Raw genomic sequence first — 19,466 nt, 5'->3', positions numbered from 1 at the left:
CCCTTCTTACTTACATATGTTCTTTGCCCAGATCCCTCCCCTTCTGACTCCTGCCAAGTAAGACGGGGCTGATTATGTAATTGTTTGTTATGCATACGGGCAGTGGGGGATGAGAGGGAGACCAGGAAGGAACATTTTCTTTCTATGCGCCCTTCTTAGCTCTCTCTCTCTCTTTTTTTTTTTTCAGTCCACCAACCTGGCCTCATAGATGCTCTCCCAGCTCATTCTTCCTGCAGAGATCGGGTAAATGCCTCCCTCATCTGTAGACAGAATAAAACAGTTCAGACCAGAGGGCTGAGGACAAAGCTTTTGAAGGACAAAAGCTTGCAGTCATGGGGAGCTTCCAGGAGGAGATAGACAAGCACTTGGGCTGTCCCTCAGCCCCTAGAAAAATTGTAAAACAATGCAAATGAAGTGTTAGTGGAAACTGGAGAATCATCCAATTCAGCTGAGCTTGGGTCTCTGAGGACAGAAGGAAGGACGCCTGGCTTCCAGCCCAGCCCACTGACTTTGAGCTTCAGCAAAGGAGACAATGCTTTATTTTCTCCCTTCTTTCTGGGGGCTCTTGGTCACCATGGTGCTCCTGAAAATTCTATAGGTCACTTCCCCACCCACCAGAGAAAAATAGTAAGCAGCTACCCTCCCAACACCCCCATTTCAGCAGCAGGGACCTCCACACCCCACTCATAGTCTCCCTAGTTCTTACCCCCTCTCTGATACATACCAGCTGGTCCCACCCCAAATCTTCCCAGGAGCCCCAAGCCAGTCACTGGTGGGAGATAGTTCCTGGAGGGGCAAACTGAGGTGCTAATAATCCTAACTCTGCCCCTGAGAGCCCTATAACCTGGGCAAGCCTCAGCCTGTCCATGTGTAAAATGGAAATGATGCACAAAGACGTGAAGATCCATATGAGTGTGACAGTCGGGAATCTAGCACAGAGCTAGCGCATAGAAGATGCTCAGGAATGGGCAACCCCCACCTCTTCTCCCTGCTGGTCTAGCACCCACTGGCGGTCTGTGCTGTGATCTGTCTATGACCTGCCACTGACTATAGTCTGCACTCAGCCCTGCTCAGTCTCTCTGCCCTCTCCAGTGTCCCCAGTTACAGTAAATTCCTCCCTGAGAACAGATTTCAAAGGGCTGAGGACCCCGGATTAGAGAGAATTGATTGTTGAATGATAGTAATGCCACAGTGCTGACAGCTTTAAATACATCCAATCTGCACAAACATCCAGGTTTGGCAAGGAAGGTACTGTTATGGGTATCTCATTTTATGGGAATGGAAACTGAGGCTCAAAGAAATTAGGTGTCTTGTTCAAAGTCACACTCACCAATAAAGAAGCAGAGGCAGAGCTCAAACCTAGTTCTCCCTGACCCTAGAATATTCCATGACCTTGGACCTGTTCTCAAAATTGGAAGGTGCAGACATGAGTGAGGAGGGGCTGGGGGGGGATGAAGACACAGCACTCAATAGTGAGCTCAGAGGAGACTAGAAGTTACATAAACTCCACACCTGTGGCAACTCCCACGTGGGATCCAACCCCCAGGATTTTAATCCAAAGGTATTCAGGTTACTGAAGAGGCTGAATCCCAGGATCTCTGATTCCAGGGCCCATGGCCAAGGACGGTTCCTTCTTCCTGGTAACATGGACATCTGAGAGGTCTTTACCTCTTCCTGTCTGCCACATGTCTGTCCTGGTGATCTTTGCCATCTGAAAGCATGTGAATAAAAAGAGCAAGTTGCCCAAAGTATTCATCTCTGCCACGTCCAGGAACCTGTCTGGGACCCCACTCACTATTCCAGACCTTCATAATAATGAGTGCATCAGCTGAATATCAACGGTGTTGTTTGCAGATTGTTTTTCTTTTGTTTCCCTATCAGCTCTGAGTTGATCCCCAAGGCAGACACTGTTCATTGTTCCTCTATGTCCATTTACTCCTTCTAGCCCAAGACCATCCAAAGTAAGACTGCATTCCCCAGCCTCTCTTGCACTAGGCATGACATTGAGACTGTGCCCAAATGAGATCTGGGGTTGAAGGGGTGATGTGTGACCACCTCCACTCCCGTGCCCCATTGCCCTGCTGGTTGGAATGCAGTCCCAGCGCATGAGATGGTGAGCTGGGAAAATCAAGGCAATGCCTTGGGAAATTGTGGAGTGAAAGACAGATGAAATCTGGGTTCTTAGCACTGGAGCTCCCATATCAGCCTCTGACTGCTGACACTCAAACGGGCGTGTCAGAGATATGTTATCTTGCATAAGCCACTGTTATGTTTGGGTCTCTGATACTAACAGATACAACATTTATTCCACTTATGACTACAACTGAACAGCCCTCGGCCCCAAATCTGTAGGAACCATACACCTCCAGCCTCAGAGAGATGTAGTACTCTAAGATCCATCCATTCATCCCTAACTACCCCCCCCCCCCCGCACCATTTTCAAAAAGAATTTACCCCCCCACAGTGGTTCATTCAACCTTCCCTTCATTCTGCCCATCAACAGGCATTCTTCCCTCCATTCACATTCAACCAGGCAAACCTTTCCAGTATCATCCATTCTTCTCTCCTACTGGGCATCCATTTAGCCATCTATCCACTCTTTTGTCATTACGTCCTCTTATCCATCTATCAGTGCATTTATTTGTTCATCCTCCCCTTCACCAGTCCACACAACCTTCCGCACATTTGCCACCCTCCTACTCGCTAATCCATCAATCCACCCACATCCAGTGATTCTCCTCCATTTGTCCACCCATGCTGTTGTCCATCCTCCCAACCATTCATCCTCCTTTCCCTCATTCAGTCATACATGCTTCCACCCAGTCCTTGCTTGTATCCATTTCTACCAGTTTTGATCCTTCCCCCTCTCCATGTCGCCCTCATCAGGAAATTCCACACTGACTGATTCGCTTTCCCTCTTTTCCAGTGTGACCCTCTCCTTGAGTCCTGAGCTCTCTTTTGACTTTTTTTTAGGAGTGAAAAAGTTGGGGTCTGATCTCCTTGTCCAATTTTAGAAGAAAAGAGGAAGGGATTGGAAGGAACAATGAGATGGGCCCTTCTGGGGAGAAGGCACAGCAGGAAGAATCAGAAATGGGCTTCCAGAAGGTTCCAGATGATCCAGGCTGGGCTCTTCATCATCAATCATACACCAGTCTCATCCCACCACATAAGCTCACTCCCCATCACCGTCTGAACCACCACCCTATGTTATCTACTTGAAGTCCTCTTATCCTGGGTTTCAGCCTCCCAGGCTGTGAGAGACAGAAGGAGGGATGAAGAAGAAGGGGCCTCACAAGGATGTGACACAGGGACTGGTGTTGTCCCCACCCCACTCTCCCTACAGCATGGCTTGCCATGAATCTGGGAACATGAAGGAAGGAGGGAGATCCTTAAAAGAAGGACCCAGACAGATCCTATCATGTCTCCAGCCCTGGTCTATGAGTAGGAGGAAGCAAAAACAGACATTAAGGTGCTAGCAGGTGCGACTGGTCAACAGGGAACATAGGAAGATCTTTTGCTACTTCTTGATGTTTCTGCAGGATTTGAGGTTGGGGAAAAAAGAGCAGATCCAAAAGGAGGCTGGCCTTCTGTTAGAGGTGTCCTAGGAGAGACTATGGTATGGGGTGCAGAAAAGATGAGGAAAGGGATATGGTATTGTACTGGGTTGAATAGTATGTAACGCCCCCATTCATGTCCAACCAGAACCTCAAAATGGAACATTATTTGGAAACAGGGTCTTTGCAGGTATAATTACTTAAGATGAGGTATACTAGACCAGGGTGGGCCCTAATCCAATGGCTAATGTCATAAGAAGAGAAAATAGAGACACAGACACGGAGAGAACACAATGTGAAGTCACACATAGACACACAAGGAGAATGCCATGTGATGATGGAGGTGGAGATTGGAAGAATGCATCTAGAAGCCAAGGAACACCAAGGATTGCCAGCAATCACCAGAAGCCAGGCAGACTTAAGGAATAATAATCCCCTAAAGGCTTCAGAGAGAGCATGGCTGACACCTTGATTTTGGATTTCTAGCCTCCAGAACTGTGAGAGAATACATTTCTGTTGTTTAAGCCACCTAGTTTGTAGTGCTTGCTTACAGCAACCCTAAGAAACTAATATGGGAATTATGGGGTCAGGCCTGAGAAGCTTAAACCACGTGGTCGGGGTCTTATCAAGTCTGGAGTGAATTGGTCTCCTTGGGAAGGTCTGGGCTTGGTGTTCCTGGATACAAGCTGGGGCCCCTGGCTGACTCTTTATAGGAAAGGTCATTAAAGTTCTTCTTGCCAGGGAAATCTAATCCAGGGTCCATAACTAGGATTAGAGAGTTTCTGTGAAATCCTTAAAATAATGTGCAAGACCCCCTTAGCAGAAATATCCCTGCAATCCAGTTTGGATATAGGGTCATGTTCAGTAAAACATGGTCCTGCTTCAAAATTAATTCAAAGTCTGTTAAAACATGTATTTGTCTTTCTATCAGGACAGTAAGAAGAGCTCATGATGGAATGGAAATGACAAATGTCATCGTGGCAGAGACTGGTTAAGCGTTCGCCAATGCTGTTTCTTTCTCCTGGGCACACAAGATTACATTTCCCAGTATCCCTTGCAGCTAGGTTAGGAGCAGGAACATCAGCATGAGCCTTGTATAAGTGAGAAATAAAACTTTTTGTGTTAAGATAATGAGATTTTGGGCTTGTTAGAGCAACTAGCTGAATAACTTGTGGAATCAAGCACATAGCCCTTGGGATGTTATTAAAATCTCCTTTCTGAGGCACCTGGGTGGCTAGGTCGGTTGAGTGTCCAACTTCCGCTCAGGTCATGATCTCATAGTTCATGGTTTCGAGCCCCGAGTGGGACTCTGCACTGTCATCCTGTCAGCACGGAGTCCACTTTGGGATTCTCTGTCTCCCTCGCTCTGCCCTTCCCCCGCTTGCACTCGCCCAAAAGTAAATAAATATTTTTTTTTTAATCTCCTTTCTTCTCTTCCTCAATTGATCAGCTCTTTGCAATTCTCTGAAGACACTGCCTCACCTCATGCCATTCCCTCACCACCATCTCTTCCCTCATCACTCTGTCCTTCATCGGCCACTCCCCTCATTTGGCCTCCATGCATACCTTATACGTTCCCCTGGGACTGGTGTTTCCACCAGAATAGCCCCTTCAGAATTATAAATTATCTTACGGTCTCACTGTTTTTCTGATCAAAGCATTCACAAATCCACCCCTATTATCATTGTCTCTTACAGTCTACCTCTTTCCTCAGTTTTTTAAGTGGAATTGGCTGTGGTCAACCATTTCTTTTGTTTTCATTACCTATGCACATTTGAGTGTGGTGGAGGGTGGGTTCACCTGAAAATAACCAGAAAAGAAAAAAATAACAGGGGTTTAAGTAAGATAATGTAATTCTCTTACATATTGGACACTTTCAGAGGTTGTCAGTGTAGGGTGCTCCACAGGGTCTGGCTCTTCTCTCTTGTTCTATGATGTGTGTTTTCCATTCCCAAGATCATGTCATGATGCAAATGACTGCTAGAGCTCCAGCCATCAATTCCACATCCCAGCTATCAGAAAGGGACAGAAATTCCAACAGTTAAATACTACTAATAAAAATATATTATTCTTACAGAAACTCAGAAATGTTTTAAGAATCTAGTATTAGGGGTGCTTGGGTGGCTCAGTGGGTTCAGCCAACTCTTGATTTCAGCTCTGCAAGCGACTCTGTGCTGACAGTGCTGAGACTACTTAAGATCCTCTATCTCCCTCTCTCTCTGCCACTCCCCTACTCACCTACTCACACTCTCTCTCTCAAAAAAGAATTAAAAAACAAAACCAAACCAGGGATGCCTGGGTGGCTCAGTCGGTTAAGCATCCGACTTCGGCTCAGGTCATGATCCTGCCATTTGAACCCCACGTTGGGCTTTGTGCTGACAGCTCACAGCCTGGAGCCTGTTTTAGATTCTGTGTCTCCCTCTCTCTCTGCTCCTCCCCTGCTCGTGCTCTGTCTCTCTCGCTCAAAAACAAATAAATATTAAAAACAATTAACAATATCAAGTCTTTAATCCATGGACATGGTAACTTTCTCCCTTTCTTTAGATCGACACCACAAAAAGTCAATGTAGTAAACCATATTATTAAGGAAAAAATGCTACCAAATTCATTATACAGTACCACATACTACTACTACTATTTCTCCTTCTCCTCCTCCTCATCTTCTTCCTCCTCCTCTTCCTCCTCCTCCTCCTCTTCCTCCCTCTTCTTCAGGTTTTCAACTACAACTTCAATTTCTTTAATCGGCATAGGGTCATTCAGGTTATCTGTTTCTTCTTTTGTGAGTTTTGGTAGTTTACATCTTTCGAACGATTGGTATGTTTCACCTAAACTTTCAAAAGTCCTTTTGACTTTCAAAAGTTGCAAAAGTCCTCTACTATCTTTATAAAAGATGTCTGTTTGTTTATTTATTTATTTATTTATTTATTTATTTATTTAGAGAGGGAGGGAGAGAGGAGGGGCAAAGAGAGAGGAGAGGGAAAATCCCAAGCAAGATTTGCACTGACAGCTCCCACTGAGATCCCACAAACTGAGATCATGACCTGAGCTGAAATCAGGAGTGGAACACTCAGCCGACTGAGCCTCCCAGGTGCACCCCCTACTATCTTTTTTATGTCTATGGATCAGTACTGATGTTCCTCTTTCATTCCTGATATTGGTAATTTGTGTCTTTTTCCTTTTTATCTCCATTAAACTGGCTATACCAATTTTATTGGTCTTTTCTAAAGAATCAGCTTTTGACTTTATTGATTCCATTTTTTTTCCTACTGTCAATTTCATTGGTTCCTGCTCTAATTTTTATTACTTCCTTCCTTCTCCTTACTTTAGATTTAATTTTTTCTTTCTCTAGTTTCCTAAGATGAAAACTTAGGTTATCGATATTAGATCTTTCTTCTTTTCTGATATATGCTTTCAGTGTTACAGAGTTCCTGTAAGCATTGTTTCAACTATATCCCACAAATTTTGACTTTCATTTAGTTCAAATATTTGTAAGTTACATTTGTGACTGTCTGCTTGACAGATGGATTATTTGGAAGAGTGTTAATTTCCATTAATTTTTTATTTTTCAAAAAAATTTGTTAACGTTTATTTATTTTTGAGACAGAGAGAGACAGAGCATGAACGGGGGAGGGGCAGAGAGAGAGGGAGACACAGAACTGGAAGCAGGCTCCAGGCTCTGAGCCATCAGCCCAGAGCCCGACGAAGGGCTCGAACTCACGGACCACAAGATCGTGGCCTGAGCCGAAGTCGGACGCTCAACCGACTGAGCCACCCAGGCGCCCCTCCATTAATTTTTTAAAAATCTTTATTTTTGAGAGAGAGAGAGAGAGAGAGACAGAGTGCGAGTGGGGGAGGGTCAGAGAGAGAGAGGGAGACACAGACTCTGAAGCAGGCTTCAGGCTCTAAGCTGTCAGCACAGAGCCCGAAGCAGGGCCCAAACTCAAGAACCGCGAGATCATGACCTGAGCCAAAGTTGGACACTTAACCGACTAAGCCACCCAGGTGCCCCTAATTTCCATTTTAAAAACATATTTCCTCTTATTAATTCCTAGTTTAATTCCTTTATGGTCCAAGAATGCACAATATATTATTTCTATTCTTTTTAATCTGTTAAGACTTGCTTTATAGCCAAGAATTATAGCCTATCTTAGTGAGTGTTTCATGTTTATTTGAGAAGAAAGTGTGTTCTGCTATTGTTGGATGGAGTCTTATGGATGCCAAGTAGGTCAAATTGGTTCATGGTACCATTTAGGTCATCTATAACCTTACTTATTTTCTTCCTTCTTGTTCTATCAATTATTGGGAGAGGAATGTTGATGTCACCAACTATATTTGGGGATTTTTCTCTTTCTCCTTTCAGATCAGTTTTTGCCTTGTATATTTTGAAGCTCTGTTATTATATAATATGTTATTATATTAATTAGGATTGTTTTGTCTTCATGAAGAATTGACTTCTTTTTTATTATGTAACATCCCTCTTTCTGATAATTTTTTTTGTTATGAAATCTACAGTTTAAATCAAAATTAATATAGCTATTCTAGCTTTCTTTGAATTAGGCTTTCATAGTATATCTTTCTTCATTATTTTGATTTTTTAATCTAGGTCTTTATATTGGATACGGATTTCTTATAGACAACATATAGTTGAGTCTTGCTTTTTTACCCAATCAGGCAATCTGTGTTTTTTCATTAGTATATTTAAATTTTATTTTATTTTATTTTATTTTATTTTATTATTTTTGAGAGAGAGCACTCATGTGCATACACACACACACACACACACACACACACACACACACACAAGTGGGGAGGGGTAGAGGGAGAGGAGGCGAGAGAATCTTAAGCAGGCTACACACTTAGTGCAGAGTGCAACACACGGCTTGATTCCACAACTGTGAGATCATGACCTGAGCTGAAATCAAGAGTCAGATGCTTAACCAACTGAACCACTCAGGTGCCTCTTTCATTAGTATATTTAGACCATTGACATTTAAGCTGGTTATTGATGTATTTGGATTAAAATTTACCATCTGCTAGGTGTTTTATATTGGTTATATTGTTTTTTTCTTACTGCTCTGATTTTAACTGAGTATATTTTATGATACCATTTTCTTTATGCTTGTGACATATTATTTATACCTTTTTTAAAAAAAAAGTTTAGTGGTTGCTCCAGACAATATATAATGTTAAATTGTAGGTCTTTATTTTCAAATAAAACTATACCATTTTGTGTGCAGTGAAAGGACCTTAGATGGTATATTACTAATTCCTCCTTCCTATCTCTTATGCCATCGTTGTCATATATTTCACTTCCACACATGCTATAAGGACCCAATACATTATTACTGCTTTTGTTTTAAATAGTTATTTGGGTGGCAATTCAAAGCAAAAAGCAAAAATAAAAAATACTATATATTGAAACTTTATTTATTAAATTTCTAACTCTCTTCACGTATTTTGTAGATACAAGTTTGACCTTAATCATGTTTTTCTGACTGAAGAAATTCCTCTAACATTTCTTTTTTTTTTTAATATTTATTTATTTTGGGGAAAACACAAGTCAGGGAGAGTCAGAGAGAGGGGGACAGAAGATTCAAAGCAGGCTCTGCACTGACAGGCTGACAGTAGTGAGCCTGATATGGGCTCAAACTCATGAGCCAAGAGATCATGACCCAAGGTGAAGAAGGACGCTCAACCACTGAGCCACCCAGGTGACCCTCCTTTAATATTCCTTTTTAAAAATTTTTTTAAATGTTTATTTATTTTTGAGAGAGAGAGACAGAGCATGATCAGAGGAGGGGCAGAGAGAGAAGGGGACACAGAATCTGAAGCAGGCTCCAGGGTCTGAACTGTCAGCCCAGAGCCCATCATGGGGCTCGAACTCACAAACTGTGAGATCATGACCTGAGCCGAAGTCCGACGCTTAACTGACTAAGCCACCCAGGAGCCCCTTCCTTTAATATTTCTTATAAGGATAAGTATGGGGGCAATATAACCCCTTTCCCCCAGCCCTAGTTTGTTTTGTTTTGTTTTGTTTTATTTTTGTCTATGAGAGTCTTTATTTGCCCTTCATTTTTACATTTTGGTAAAATATATGTAACATAAAATAAACCATTTTCATCACTTTTAAGTGTACAGTATAATGACATTAAGTACAGTCACAATGTTGTGCAACCATCACCACTATCCATTTCCAGTTTTTTCATCATCCCAAACTGAAACCGTGCTCATTTATCCTTTACTTAACAAATGATTTTAATGTGAGTTTAGTCGACACACAACATGACGTTAGTTTCAGGTGTACAATATAGTGACTCAATATGTTTATATATTATGCTATGCTCACCACACATATAGCTACCATCGGCCACACATACATCACTATTATAATTTCTCCTTTACTTTTGAATGATGTTTTCACTCAACAGTATACAGAATACTGTATATAGAATTCTTGATTGACAGTTTTTTCTGTCAACACTTAGAAGATGTCACTCCATTTTTTTCTTGCTCACATGATTTCTTTTTTTTTTTTTAAGTTTATGTATTTATTTTGAGAGAGAGACAGGAGGGGCAGAGGGAGAGGGAGAAAGAAAATACCAAGCAGGTTCTACGCTGTCAGTGAGGAGCCCAATGTGGGACTCAAATTCATGAACCATGAGATCATGACCTGAGCCAAAACCTAGAGTCAGACACTTAACTGACTGAGCCACCCAGGCACCCCTCTTGCTTGCATGATTTCTGAGAAAAGTTTGTTGTACTTATCCTTGTTCCTCATAGGTAAGGTGTATTTTTTTGTCTGGCTTCCTGCAAAGTTTTTTCTTTGTCTTTGGTTTCCTGAAGTTTGAATATAATACACTTACATGTGGGTTTTTTGGTATTTACTCAGTTGGTGTTCTTTGAACTTCTTGAATCTGTGGTTTGGTGTGTGTTGCTACTTTTGGGGGAAAAAAAACTTGGCCATTCTTTTTTGTAATATTTTCACTGTCCCGTTATGTCTCTCTTCTTCATCTTCTTCTGGCATTACAGATATGCACATGTTACACCATTTGGTTGAGGAAGGGTTGGAAGATGGGGGAAGAAAGAAAGAAGAGAGAAAAGACAAAATGAGGGAAGCAGCGAGATGAGAGAGAATCAAGGAAGAAAGAAGGAAGATAGGGAGGAGAGTCTTCAAAAGAGGGAAGAGAGGGGAGAAGGAGGATAGAGAGAGAAAGAGATGAGAAGAAGGGGGGGAATGGAGGGAGGGGAAAAGTGAAGGGAGACAGGAAGGAAGAGAAGAAGAAAATGAGGAAAATAAAGGAAGGATAATTCTCAAAATGATAAGAACATAATTCTCAAAGTAGATGTACACGTGACAAAGATTATTTAATCCATTAATGAGGGAACCAGATGTAAACAAAGCTGGTTCAAAAGACAAATGAAACACTAGGATTTTTTATAGGAAAAAAAAGAAGTTCTGAGTTAAACACAAAATTACTACTGTCTGATTTTATGGCATTATTATTTTTTTTAATTTTGGTGGAGGGTCACCATCTCTACCAAACAGAAAAGATAGTCATCATGACTTAGCTGTTTGGCAGAATTGTAAAAACCTTGGACCCTGGTTAATTGTGTAAACAAAGTAACATTCCAATTTTGGAATGAGATTATCTTTAAATGGGCCTGTTAGAAAGTATGCCTAGCTTGACATGAAAAAGTCCTATAATCATTTTTTTCTTTATTAGATTGTTTTTGAATAATTTCTGAATAATTTTTCTTAGCAGAAGAAAAGAAATTCAGAAGCCCCATTTACTATCCTTCCCATTCTCCAATAGAAAAATGATCCCTACACCACAGTCACCATCTAGAATGTGGTTCCTAAGACTTTACAAGTTTATTTTGGTTGTGAAGGAGAGCAACAGGTATGCACCAGCTGTACCTTCCTGCTGCTGCTGAAAACATCCAGGAGGAGGTGAGAAGTCATTCTGCCCCTCTCCCCACAGTTCCTCCCTTCTCTAAAGCTCATCTCCACTTCCAACTGGAAGAACCCACAGATCACTGAAAGCTGAAAATCATAGAATTCCAGAATCTCAAAAATTAGAACAGATTCTGAGAACCACAGAATCTTAGAAAATTGCCAGCTTGGGGCGCCTGGGTGGCTCGGTTGGTTAAGCATCTGACCTCAGCTCAGGTCATGATCTCGTGGTTCATGGCTTTGAGCCCCGCATCGGGTTCTGTGCTGACAGCTCAGAGCATGGAGCCTGTTTCCAATTCTGTGTCTCCCTCTTTCTCTGCCGCTCTCCTGCTCATTGTCTCTCTCTCTCTCTCTCTCTCTCTCTCTCTCTCTCTCAAAAATACATAAACATTAAAAAATAAAAATTAAAAAAATGCCAACTTGGAGAAGTTGTTTATCTCAGTCTTGGAACCATCCCATAAAACACCTCCCATAATGGGTCTTCTTAGATGATGCATGATGATCTCCCAGACACTTGTCTTGCCTCCTTAAAAAAAAAAAATCAGTTCTAGGCATTCTCCCTTCTACCACAGCCAAAAGCGATTTCTCCAGATTTCCATGTCCTTTCTCCACTCAGCTTTTCCTGGTCCTGGCTCCTTGACCAGTGGTGCTGTAATTTTCATTTTAACTAATTTGTTAAGTACTTGCTGTGTGCCATAACTCACTGAATAGTCCCAAACCCCAAAAGATCAATACAATCATTTGTACCATTTTCCAGATGAGAAAACTGAGGCACAGATACTGTCCAAGGTGTATTCAGGCAATCTTAGGATCATGCTATTTTACAACCATCTAATGATGCTAAAAACCTCACATTGGTTGAGCTCTTTATTCTGTGGCAAACTTCAAAAATCCTATGAAGGAGGTACTCATGTTATCATACCCCAAATACAGAGGAGGAAGGCTCCAGGAGGGAGAGGCTCACTTTCCTAAGGGTTTCATGTCAGTCTCCAGACCCCTAGAGTGTTGCCTCCCGTATGCCATTATCCACGTGCCCTGCCTTGTAAGCTGCTCATTTGGGTTAGAAGGTATCCTGCTTGTTAGGCACACAACTCAGTGCCTGGCACAAAGATGACAATAAATAAATAATGACATCCCTGGTAGCATCATAGCATGTCTTGGTCCCAGAAGGAGGGGCAGATGGCTAGGCATAAAAGGATCCAGGCTCCATTTCATACACACACCCTGTGAAGCTCAAATCATTGTTTCTCCATTTCACTTTGCTCTGGGTGTTTCTCTGTCTCCGTATCTCTTTGTTTCTTTGACTTGTCTCCCTGACCATCTCCGCCTCTGAGTCAATGGTTTTTTGGTAATGATTGAGAGAGGAGGAGAGAGAGGGAGGGGGCGCTAGCTCTCTAGGTTCCTCTTGTTTCTTCTTTCTTGGCCATGTTTCTCTTTCTCAGTCTCTAGGTCTGTCTCCTGAAGCTTCCTTGTTTTTTTTCCTGATTGTCTCTCCTTCTCTCTGTTTCTTTGAATTTCCTTTGGTCTCTGTGTCTTCCTTGATACCTATAGTTGACTCATTCTCTGTCTCTCTCCGCTCTATTTTGATCTCACTCAGGTTCTGTTTCTCTGCACCTTTCTTTTCTCCTTTGTTTCTCTCCAGTCTTGGTCTCTATCTTGGCACAACCTGCCTGTCCATGCATTTCTCTGCAGTTAATTTTCCTCTTTAACTTGCTTGCACCGTTTAGTTCAAGTGTCTCTCCTCCTGGCTTCTTGACTAGAGTGGGATGGTGAAGGGGACTGTTCTAAGGACACTTTCTCTTTTCCTGTCTGAACAGAAAGACCAGACTCAACCACCACCATCACAGACAATTAATTAAGGACTATTCCCGAATGGGTGTAAGTGTATGTGTGTGTCGGGAAGGAGGTCAGAATGGAAGGGAGAAGCCAAAACTGTGAGGGTCATAGGAGGCAGCCTAAAGCTAACTCTTACCCCACAAAAGACATCCTGGTGGCCCATAGAAGATCCAAAAGGTGGTGCACTGGGAGTCACTCAGTTTTCACAGAATCCCCACCACTTCTCTTGGACACAGCATACCTCAGCCCAGCCAGCCAGGTCTTATTCCAAAACCTACAGGTTCGCTAAGGGATTTATTTTCCAAGTCTGAGAATCTGGACACATGAGAAGGGCATTTGATTTTGTTTAATAACATGTATAGGTAGGATATAATACCCAGGAATTTTGCTTCAGAACAGTAAAGAAGATTGGCAGGTATTTGGTACAAAAAGTGCTGAAAACTGTTTATTTAGATAAACAGACAGCAATCAGTAGGCCATGTTTCTAGAGGTGGGGCTCAGAGGTGTCCTCTATATCTTAGACTTTGAAAATAAATGTGCACACACAGACACACACCAGCAAAGTCCTGCTAAATCAACCCAAGTATTCTTTGATTATTACCATTTAGCAATGGTAGCACTTTGAGTAGAAACAAGAGAACTTATTGAATAAAACCCTTTCAACTGAGTTATTTCTTTTGCTATTCCAAATCTTCATCTTACTGTATTTTTTTTAATTGATGAATTAGGGTCTGGCAAAGAGAAAGGAGTCATCTTTGTTCTCTACCAAGACTTTCTAAGACAGTGTGGTTACCCTATTTTTGACAGATAGGGAAACTGAGGCCAAGAAGGTTAGGTGCCCTACCCAGTGAAGAAAAGGTGGAGCTGAAATTTGAACCCAGATTATCTGATTCCTAAACACAACAGCCTAAAAATGATGTTCAACTGCCTCCCATATCCTACCAGGACATGTTGAACTAGGTTGAGCTGGGGGACTGGAAATATAAAGAAAGAGGGATGGCCCCATTGGATTTCCCTGGGTGAATTCAATCCACCTTTATTCAGGTGGTTGATTATAGGTTATATAACCACCCTCCAGATAAAGCAATATCCTCTCTAATGGCATCCCTACCCGGAAAACTTGAATCTCAGGGTGTTCAGATTTCTGCACAGCTGATTTTCCAGAACATATTTAAGAAGGATCTGGTGCCCTGGACACAACCTTTCAACCTGGCACCATGGAGCTGGGAGGGGCCTTCACCATCTTTCTGGCACTCTCCTTATCTTGCCTACTTATCCTCATTGCCTGGAAAAGGAGACACAAGGGGGGGAAGCTGCCCCCTGGTCCCACACCAATACCTTTCCTGGGGAACCTGTTGCAAGTCCGTACTGATGCCACTTTTCAGTCTTTCATGAAGGTAAGTCTGACTACTCCTCTCACAGGGCCAAAAGCAATGGATTCCATAGAAACATGTATAACCTTCTAATGTCCAAAACACAGACTCTTGGAAACATAGACTTCATAAACCTTAGAATACTGAAATTGCAGAATCTTAAACTCTTGGAAACACAGACTCCTGGCACACTGGAACTTAAGACTCTCACAATCTCAGGACTTTGGAATCACAGCACCTTACACCCTTAAACACAAGAACTCGTGCTCTCTGATGATCTTAGAACGTTGACACTTAGTATCATGAAATCTTAAGGATCTAGAAATTAAGCATTGCAGATAGAGAATCATAGATCTTGGAGCTTAGCTCACCCAGGTCCACCATTTTACAGATGAGGAAACTAAGGCTTATGGAGGTGTTGGGGGGGGTGTCTTACCCAGGATCACAGGATCCAAGGCATCTGTGCCTTTTTCTCAATAGTCCTTCCAAGCCCAAGACTCACTTTTATCTGTTATTCCCACATTTATGTTCCCTTGAAATTTCCACCCCTAAAGTCCTTGATTGGTCTATACTTGGTGCTCCAGATAGGTCCTTCCTCTTATGTCTTCCTTCACTCCTAGCTCAGGGAGAAGTATGGCCCAGTCTTCACTGTGTACATGGGTCCACGGCCTGTAGTTGTTTTGTGTGGGCATGAGGCAGTGAAGGAGGCCCTGGTAGACCGAGCTGATGAGTTCAGTGGCCGTGGAGAACTGGCTTCAATAGAGCGAAACTTCCAAGGTTATGGTAAGTAACAACAACAACAAAATGATTATACACTCCCTATGTCCCCAGTTCTTTGATAAGTGCTCTACATGAATTATTACATTGACTCCTTTGAGAGAATATTAATGTCTTACTAATTTTGCAGATGAGGAAACTGAGGGTGAGAAAGGTTAGGTAATATCATATAGTAAGTGGTAGAACCATTTTGTTTTGAACCCAAGCCCTCTGATTCTTGAGTATCCGCCCCATTACTTTTGTTTTTAATGTGTATCCACTGAAGCCCTTATAGCCAAACTTCTTATTTCTCTATACATATACACACACTCAACCCATAGGTCTCTGCCGCCTCCATTTAAGTAGATACCTTTTTAGTGTTATCTATACACCCATCTCTAACTGCCCACACCTTTCAATTCCAAGCTCTGTCATGCTCTTCTTTCCATACTTCCTTCTATCCATCCATCCACATACATCTCCTTCCATTTATCCACTTTTCCATTGACCTATACATCCACCAAAAAATCCATTTATTAATTAGCCTTTCTTATTCTTTCTTTCTTTATTTTTTTAGAGAAGAGAGTTCATGAGCAAGAGAGAGGGGCAGAGGGGGAGAGAGAGTCTTAAGCAGCCTCCATACTCAGTGTGGAGCCCAACGGGGGGCTTGATCCCAAAACCCTGGGATCATAACCTGAGCTGAAATCAAGAGTCAGATGCTCAACCAACTAAGCCACCCAAGCATCTATCTTTCTATCCAATTTATCTATCAAATCCAATTTATCTATCTATCCAATTTATCTATCAAATATCTTTCTATCCAATTTATCTAGACATCTGTGAATTAACTTTCCATTTACCCCTCTATCCATCATTCATCCATTCATTCATTAATCTTTCCATCATTCACTCATCTATTAATCTTTCCATCCTTATATCTTTCCAACCAATTATACTCTTATCTCAAACTATCTATTATTAACTCTTTATTCATCCATTGAGTCTTTCTCCATTCATCAGTCATTCCAGTCAAAAGCTCTTCCTTCCATTCATTAATCCACTGAAATAATCCATTAAGTTTCCAAACATTAATTCATCAATCCATGCACATCTAGTAATTTCTAAATGTTTCTTACTAGAAGGGAATTCCTTTTGTGTAGGTATATTGATGTACAGGTGTAAGCTTCTGTGTATATGCATGCTTATGTCTAGAGAATCCAAATGGTATGAGAAAATAGAAGTAGTTCCCCATTCCAGGTTATTGTGTATGGCATTCTATCTGTACCTCCCTCCACATTCCTATGCATCCATCCAGTTATTTATCCTGTTCTGGGTTTTTATCCTGTAAGAAACTCTCCTTCATCTCCCCCAGTCATTGCCAGCCTAATTTCCTTTCCCTCCATCTCAATCCTAGACTGTTTTTGAGGTCCTGTAGGGAGGGAACCACAGTCTCTCCATCAAGCCTAGGAAGTTGGGAGGGGCTTCCTTGAGAGCAGAGTCTAGAGCTTTCATAATTTATCCCAATCCTTGTGTATCACAGAGTTGGACACAGGAAGGGGAGGGGAGGCAAGAGGCTGACATTGAGATTCTGGCAGGTGTAGCTCTGGCTAATGGAGAACGATGGAGGATTCTCCGACGCTTCTCCCTGACCATTCTTCGGGACTTCGGGATGGGAAAACGGAGCATTGAGGAGCGGATCCAGGAGGAGGCTGGCTTCTTACTAGAAGAATTACGGAAGACCAAGGGTATGGAGGTCACAAGGGGCAGGGCTACAAGATGACTGAATGGTTATAGAGAGCTCAGTCATGAGAAGATGGGCCTTGGTGGGAGAAAGCTCTAGAATGGGAAAGGATGAAAAAGACTAAGGGTTCACTAAGATTTCCAGCCAGGTTCCATGTTAAAAGTTAACATGAAAGACCCTTCAAGACCACTTGTGCAGAAGCTTTAATCAGTGGATCTCAAGAATTTTATGAGCTCCTGAAATCATATGCAGACTTTTACAATGTGTAAATTAGCACCTTTTTCTGGTGACAGGATCAAATTTAATTACATATATCTGTATACATATAACACATACATACAATTGTTATAAAAACATAACATAAATTTTTACCATCCTAACCATTCCTCAGTGTACTTTTCAGTGTTGAGTATGTTTACATTGTTGTGAAACATATCTTTAGAATTTTTTCATCTTGCAGATCTGAAACTCTTAAGCCCATTTGATTATATTTTTTAAGGAGTCTGATCGCTGCCCCAAAATAAGGTCTGGAACCAATGGGATTTGGAGAAGAAAAGACATGGAAGCTAAGAACTACAGAGATGAATAGATAAGAGATAGATAAATTTCTCAAAATCAGAGATTTTTCTTCTGGGTCTCATGGATGCTAAACAGTCTACATAAAGGCTTTGAACATTCATGTACCCCCAGAAATTATTTGCAAAATTGTGTATTTGTGACTATGAAGCGTTGTGTTGGAGAAATTGTCCCCCAATCCAGCATCCTGTTTTATTTTTTAATTTTTTTAATTATTTTTTAATGTTTATTTATTTTTGAGAGAAAGAGAGAGAGTATGAACAGGGGAGGGGCAGAGAGAGAGGGAGACACAGAATCAGAAGCAGGCTCCAGGCTTTGAGCTGTCAGCACAGAGCCCGATGTGGAACTCAAACCCACGAGCAGTGACATCATGACCTGAGCTGAAGTCCGATGTTTGACTGAGCCACCCAGGCACCCCCAGAATCCTATTTTAAATGGTGCAGCTGAGGCCAAGGAAAAATTTTTCTTAATAGCTCAAATGGAGTCATTGATAGAGATACACAGAATTCAGCCATCCTTTTTTCCCCTAATGTGTCCCATACCACAACTTCTTTCCCAAATCTGTGACTACAGCACAAACACAATTAATTAAATACTAATGCCAAAAGGTGATGATTAAACTCCACTAGCATTTTCTGAGTACTTACTACATGCAGGGACTGTGCTAAGCATTTCACATGGATAATTATATTGAAACCTCAGGTTTAGTGGTTACTAAACCAATTTGCAGCCTGGGAAATCTAGACTCAAAATACAAACAAAACAAAACAAAACAAAACAAAACAAATGAAGTAACTAACACGTGCAATGAACCAGTGGAGTCAGGACTCATATCTGTGACTGAATGATTCCCCATCCCATGCTCCTAATCATTGCCTCTAACATAGACAATTTCTATCACCCAGGTTCCCCCATCGAACCCACCTTCTTCCTGAGCCGCACTGTCTCAAATGTCATCAGTTCTGTCGTCTTTGGAAGCCGCTTTGACTATGAAGACAAGCAGTTCCTGAAGCTGCTGCAGATGATCAATGAGAGTTTCATTGAGATGAGCACACCCTGGGCCCAGGTGCCCACCAGCCACCTCCCTGCCCACCCCCAATCTCAGTTAACTAAGCATCTGCCTATACCTCGCTTAATCCTCCCCACAGCCCAGGGAGGCAAGTATCAATATGCCCTGAGTCTCCAAGAAGCAAATGGACTCACCCAATCCTCAGACCCAGTGCTGGATGTTCAGCCTGACTATCCGGCTCCAGACTCAGCCTATGCTGACCCCAGGTGCCCATTGTTGACAAACCCTCTTTGCCTATTCCCCACAGCTATATGACATGTATTCTGGAGTCATGCAATATTTGCCAGGAAGACACAATCGCATCTACTACTTGATAGAGGAGCTCAAGGACTTCATTGCCTCGAGGGTCAAGATCAACGAAGTATCTCTTGACCCACAAAACCCTCGGGACTTCATTGACTGCTTCCTCATCAAGATGCACCAGGTACTTCTTCCCTTTTCCCCAATCATTTCCTCTCATCATCATTAGCCTATAAACTGCAACTTTAACCTATAAACGTGTTATAGACAAAAGAGAAAGTATTGTTTCACATGGTTGACTTTTATTTATGGATGAGATATAGAAACTGTAAAAGCATACATAAACTCTTACACCTTTAAAATAAAC

General features: G+C 42.0%; 1 long non-coding RNA gene across 5 annotated transcripts in view; it reads right to left on the bottom strand.

Moving 5' to 3' along the window:
• LOC106979618 (uncharacterized) overlaps window positions 1–19,466 on the bottom strand; it is a 50,003-nt gene that overhangs the window by 13,687 nt on the left and 16,850 nt on the right. For 3 of the 5 annotated variants that reach the window (XR_008293644.1, XR_008293645.1, XR_008293646.1), the window contains exons 3-4: window positions 18,715–18,805; window positions 5,418–5,566 (exon numbers count right to left, since the gene is read on the bottom strand). This is a non-coding gene — a long non-coding RNA (uncharacterized LOC106979618). Of the gene's footprint in view, window positions 1–1,512; window positions 1,712–5,417; window positions 5,567–18,714; window positions 18,806–19,466 lie in introns of all 5 variants that reach the window. The other 2 variants (XR_008293642.1, XR_008293643.1) reach the window with 1 other exon arrangement.

The sequence above is a fragment of the Acinonyx jubatus genome, chromosome E2 (assembly GCF_027475565.1).
Source record: "Acinonyx jubatus isolate Ajub_Pintada_27869175 chromosome E2, VMU_Ajub_asm_v1.0, whole genome shotgun sequence".
In the NCBI taxonomy this organism is placed as follows: Eukaryota; Metazoa; Chordata; class Mammalia; order Carnivora; family Felidae; genus Acinonyx; species Acinonyx jubatus.
This window is presented reverse-complemented; position numbering and strand designations above follow the sequence as displayed.